The following is a 6,240-nucleotide window of genomic DNA, read 5'->3' as shown; positions in this document are numbered from 1 at the left end:
AACTCAGACAAACAAACAAATAAATCTTCAGTCAAGTGGAAAATTACACAGCACTCCAAGTATTACCCTTATAACACTTATCAAATACTGTAAAGAAAAAATAAATATTTTAAGGAAAACTATATGTCCTGGGTGTTCTTTGAGAAAATATGTTTCTGTGGTGATTTTTATGTATCCCCATGATAATGGGGATTACATGCACTGAAAAAAGCTTGAATTCAAAGATTTAACCTTACCTCAAGGAGTATTAATTCCGAGTCAAGGGGATCTTTGTAGCTTTAAGTCTATACAGAAAAATATTTACGTGGTATTAAAGATAACGCAACCTGAATTTTAGGACAAACAATTTACACAATATTGAGGGCCAATTTCTTTAAAATAATGAAATTGCAATTAAAAAAGTTTTTATCGTCCTTTTTTTAAATTAATTGAAGACACATATTTTAGAAATTTGAGTCCTTCCTTTACTATGGCATATTTTCCTTAAAGAAAAGTAAAACATTTTTGGTTTAAATAAATCGTTCTTAAATTAATTGAAATATTGAATTTTTAGATTTACGATAAAAACGCTTTTAATATCTTTTTGTATCTTTGTTTTAAAGTTTTTTTTTCGGAATTTGAAGTAACTATTATTATTTAAACTTTTGATCGGGCATTTGTTTGTACGTAAATAGCTTTACTAATATATCGCAAAACGAGTAAAATTCCGTGAATGAGATATGTATGCTAATTGAAATTTTATTGATTTTAAATTTAAAACTAGATAGGTTCGTAAAAAATGTCTTTATTTTAAAGAAGCCGCATATTTGACTCGGAATCAATACCAAAATCCTTAAGGGAAGGTCAAAATCTTTAGATCTATCTTGTTTTTGAGTTTAGGCCCATAACTGTAAAATTAGGATACAAATTTATTTACAAAGGTTGGCTGGTAAGTCCCCGGTCTGACACATAGATGGCGTCGCTAATATTAAATGCATATTATTTTTATATAGTACCAACCTTCAAATGATTCATGTCAACATTTGACGTCTGTAAGTCAATTAGTTTGTGAAATAGAGCGTCTTTTGTGCACTGAAAAAACAGTGAACCCTTTTCCATTGCAAAATGAACTAAACTGTAGTAATATTGACCATGATTTAGCCCTTAAGATTTTTTTCAACTTGTCTAGTTTATAATTTTCTTAAATTTTAGTTCATCTATAACATTGTAGTTTAGTTCATTTTTACAACACCATAAGATTTATATACCCCTACCAAGTTAAAAAGTCAGTATTATTTTGGTTTACTTGCTTATTTTGTGGGAAACCCGATAATAAAAATTGGTTAACAGTCTCTTTAAAATGTCGAAGACTAAACTATTTTTAAATCAATCATTCCACAGTACAGAAAAATTAAATAATTAAAGGAACAACAAACCGTTTTACTATTATGACAAATTTCATACATTAAAATTAAACTTTCTTTAAGCTAAGTACTTTATTATAAAAACTTATGATGAAAGTTCTTAATACAATGTTTTTTGTGAATAAAAATTATGACCACGTGGAACAGAGAGTAGTTCATTTGAACCCGCTGTTTGGACATTTTGATTTATCCTTTTTTTATTCATCGTAGGTAGTTTTTTCACATATTTTGCTGGAAAAAATGGAAACAAAAATGAAAATTGTTAAAAATTAACACCATGTAATGAAATATAATTTTTAATTCTTCATTTTAGCTTGTAACTTACCATATTTGGGGCATTTTATCAAATGGTGTAAAGAATTCAACTTTTCTTTGGAAAACGTATCTCATAAAATTTGTACCTGAAACAATTAGATAAATAATGAAGTATTCTAAATAAACTTATAAAACTGTGTTGTTATCGATGTGAAGGATATAATAAAATAAATATTCTAGTTGAAAGAAAGCCAAAGTTTTAATATAAAACTTACCAATTCTCTATTAAATTGTACGCTGAGGGGAAATATAAAAAGTTGTCCAAATTTATTTGGGTTACTCTGAAATTAAATATTAAATAAAATTATTAAATAAGTTTTCAAAAAATCTAATGAAAAAAATAATAATATGCATTAAAAACCAAATATTCTTGATAATCCTAGACAGTCATCATTCGTCAAAATGACGACACGTAATTTCATTTTCGATTTAAAATGCATTTTAGTCTATTGGGAAATGGTGAATTTAAGTTATACTAATTCGACCGTTTTATGAATTTTTGTTTTATACAACTTAAAACCAAATTGAATAAGACAATAAACTCAAGTTTGGTTCACTTTTTCGCTCACGATGAAAATTTTAGCGTCTTGAAATGAGCCGTAGTCAAAATGACGAAGGCTGACTTTACTGTACAAAAAATAAGGATGACTGTCCAGGGCTAAAAGAAAGTTAAAGAATCCTTACCAATTCACTATTAAATTACAGGCAAAGGAGTACTAAAAATTGGTCCAAATGTTTAAGGGGTTATTCTGAAATTAAATATTTGTTTTTACATTAAAAATATTACATTGGTTTCCAAAAAATTTGATTAAAGAAATACTAAAATAAGGCATTAAAAACCTGTAATTTTGATGATAAAAAGGTCACAAAAACGTAAATATTCTAGTTAAAATAAAGCCAATTTTTAAAAGAAAACTTACCAATTCTCTATTTTTTATTTGTTCGAATCCATCTGGAGTTGCTCTGAAATTAAATATTGTTTTTACAACAAAGAAAAACATTAAACTGGTTTCCAAAAAATTAATTAACAAATAATAATATACATAAAAAATATAATATATTAAAAGAAAGTCATATAAAGAAAAATACTTACCAATTTATGAATGAACTATACGCTGAGATATAACAAAAATTTTCCAAATTCATCTGGAATTGAATATTAATTTTTTACATAGAATAATAAAAATTTCAATACACTTTCAATTTCAACATAGTTTCCTAAATATTCGTAATAACTTTTTTCTAAACTACCGATAAAATATTAATAACTTTCATTTAAAAGGTTTAATAAACAAACACAAATATATGTCTCAAAAATCCAAAATATTCCATGCCTTTATATTCCCTTGTTGCATACCTACTTAAAAGATGCAACAGCCCACGCCAACGCCAAGTATACAACTGAAGCATGCAAAACAAAACCAAGCAAAGCCAAAACATTCCTACAACAACAAAAACACATGTGCCTTTATTGAAAACAACACCTCATCCAGCCAAATAAACCATCCGCGAATAAGAAACACACACACACAAACCACTCAATGAACAAAAATAAAAACAACCCCACGCTCATGTATACACAACAAAACTCAAGTAACATCATCTTTACATTAATCACATTCCACTATGCCGATAAAGATCTCTGTACTATGCATTAGTTCATCGCATCAGCTGACAATTTACTCTAAGAATAATATTCGTAAAGGCACACCAGTTTACGAACAATGAAACGTTTAACTTAAAATTTGCAAAATTTTCAAGAAATTTTATCTACCATTTTTGACGAAAATGTCTATAAATTTAATTACATGTGAACTAAAAATATTTCATTGGGTAATTTTTTACCAACAATTATTAACTATAGGAATTGTCAGTAAGAAATTGCTATCCACTTTCAAGTTCATTTTTCGTAAAAAAATATTTTCTCATACAAAAAAATCTTATAGTAAATTGCACTTATTATTTACAAAATACTTTACATTTCACAAGTAGTTTTATAGCATGACAAACGAATTTTTAACTACCAGTTAAGAAATTTTTTAAGGAAATTTCCATCGTATTTTTTAGGCCATGAACTAAACGATTGCTACTTAGAATTTGTAAAATTTCCTTCCGAGTAGTTAATTTTCGTTGAAGATGCGAAAAATGAACTAAAATTCTGGAAAATTCTTGTAATAAATTATTGTAAAAATTTTCTTAAATTTACGAGACACTTTTTTTTCTGTGTGAAGCAATTTTTTTTATTGTGAAGAAAATGGAAAAAAAGGAATTTCGTGTTTTGATAAAATACTGTTTTCTGAAGGGGAGCTCACATTTGACCAAAAACAACAACGTGTTGATGATTCTGAGCGGTGTTTGCTGCGGTTAACTCGTAATACACCCGAGTTTTTCCGTCGATATGTGACAATGGATGATACATGGCTCCATCACTAAACTCCTGAGTCCAATCGACAGTCGGCTGAGTGGACAGCGACCGGTGAACTGTGTACGAAGCGTGGAAAGACTCAAAAGTCCGCTGGCAAAGTAATGACCTCTGTTTTTTGGGGTGCGCATGGAATAATTTTTATCGATTATCTTGAGAAGGGAAAAACCATCAACTGTGACTATTATATGGCGTTATTTGAGCGTTTGAAGGTCGAAATCGCGGCAAAACGGCCCCATATGAAGAAGAAAAAAGTGTTGTTCCACCAAGACAACGCACCGTGCCACAAGTCATTGAGAACGATGGCAACAATTCATGAATTGGGCTTCGAATAGCTTCCCCACACACCGTATTCTCCAAATCTGGCCCCCAGCGACTTTTTCTTGTTCTCACACCTCAAAAGGATGCTCGCAGGGGAAAAATTTGGCTGCAATGAAGAGGTGATCGCCGAAACTGAGGCCTATTTTGAGGCAAAACCGAAGGAGTACTACAAAAATGGTATCAAAAAATTGGAAGGTCGTTATAATCATTGTATCGCTCTTGAAGGGAACTATGTTGAATAATAAAAACGAATTTTGACAAAAAGATGTTTTTTTCTTTGTTAGACCGGGGACATATCAGCCAACCTGTTATATATGCACAAATAAATGTCAGTTGAAAAATTATAAAAGTAGCGTTAAAGCAAACAATATTTTCTTAATTTCACAAAAAAAAAAAAAGGAAGAAAATTCTCAAAATTGTAGGCTATAAATATTAGCCTATTTTTGAAGATTTGTTTATCTTTAACCCAAAGATCAATTAATATTTCAGTTAATTTAAAGATTATTTTTAAAAATTATTAATTTTTTTTTAAATCAAAAATGATTTTCTTTACTTTAAGGGAAATTTACCCTTTTTCAAAGATTCATGTCCTACATTTAAAGAAACAATGCTTAGAGCTAATATTATTTAGATTCTTATTAAGTCAATACTCAATGTTCTACTCTGAAAATATATTGGCTTAATTCAAAAATTTTACAACCAATCTTTTGAAGACAAAATTTATACAGTATTAAAGACAAATTTCATTAAAATAAAAAAAGCTAATAATGTTTGTTTTAAACATTAAATTTAGAACACTCATCTTTACTTTTACTAGTTATCGGTGAATCTAGTTCTAGTAGCAAAGACTCTCCATAATTTTAACTGGTAGCGAAGATAAGCTTTTTGGAAGGAAATACCAACAATGAATACTATCCCATTTGATTCTATTGACATAAATTTCCATTGTACTTCCATTTCCAAAATGCATTTCAATTTTATTGTTAAATACTTCAAGCATTGAAAAATCACTCATGGGTTTCCGAATATCTTCATTTTTAATTTTCCATCTCAAGAGGGGAGTATGTCACAACTTCTAAAGATAAATGCAGTTGTATGTTGGTTCGTTTCCATAAGCGATCCATGCTGTTTGTCAGTCATGGGAGTTGGAATTTTACTAAAGGCCAATGTATTTGTTAGGAAAATATGAAGAAAGAATCCTTTTATTCCATTTGTGAATGTATCTCAACAGGGACAACAAAAGGATGCACATTAGATCCATATGAATGTTGAGGGTTAAGTACGCATAGAGAGGGTTTACCTTTTTTTATTTTCGTATTTATTGATCCAATTATCTGGATTTGTTTGTCGAATAACAATGGTTGAAGGTTATCAAAAAATCACCGTTGATATAGTTGAATGTCCGCCTGTCTTAAGTACTCGCATTGACAACATCATTATTGTACCATAAATATGTGATTAATAAAAATAAATATTGATAGATATCTCTCTATATATCTAAGACTTTTTCATTCATTTCATTTGGCTTGATTTGATTGTTCTCATATCATTATGTGTTTTTTTCTAATTTTTTTGTCAACGTTTATCTCTCTTGCAATAACGGTATTGTTGTTTTTTGTTTTTATACCCTGCTCCACACTGTGGAACAGGGTATTATAAGTTAGTGCATATGTTTGCAACACCCAGAAGGAAACGAGATAGACACATGGTGTCTTTGGAAAAAATGCTCAGGGTGGGCTCTTGAGTCGATATAGCGATGTCCGTCTGTCCGTGAACACA

The 6,240-nt window shown here is 29.4% G+C and overlaps 1 long non-coding RNA gene across 1 annotated transcript; it reads right to left on the bottom strand.

Moving 5' to 3' along the window:
• Positions 1-1,450: 1,450 nt before the first annotated feature.
• LOC142219724 (uncharacterized) lies at positions 1,451-2,441 on the bottom strand. The gene is made up of 4 exons (XR_012717720.1): positions 2,403-2,441; positions 1,934-1,999; positions 1,729-1,804; positions 1,451-1,634 (listed from the first exon to the last, which is right to left on the bottom strand). It is a non-coding gene; the product is annotated as an uncharacterized LOC142219724 (long non-coding RNA).
• Positions 2,442-6,240: the final 3,799 nt, after the last annotated feature.

Source organism: Haematobia irritans, chromosome 1 (genome assembly GCF_050003625.1).
Source record: "Haematobia irritans isolate KBUSLIRL chromosome 1, ASM5000362v1, whole genome shotgun sequence".
Taxonomy (NCBI): Eukaryota; Metazoa; Arthropoda; class Insecta; order Diptera; family Muscidae; genus Haematobia; species Haematobia irritans.
The sequence above is the reverse complement of the archived record's forward strand: the minus strand, read 5'-3'. Positions and strand labels throughout refer to the sequence as shown.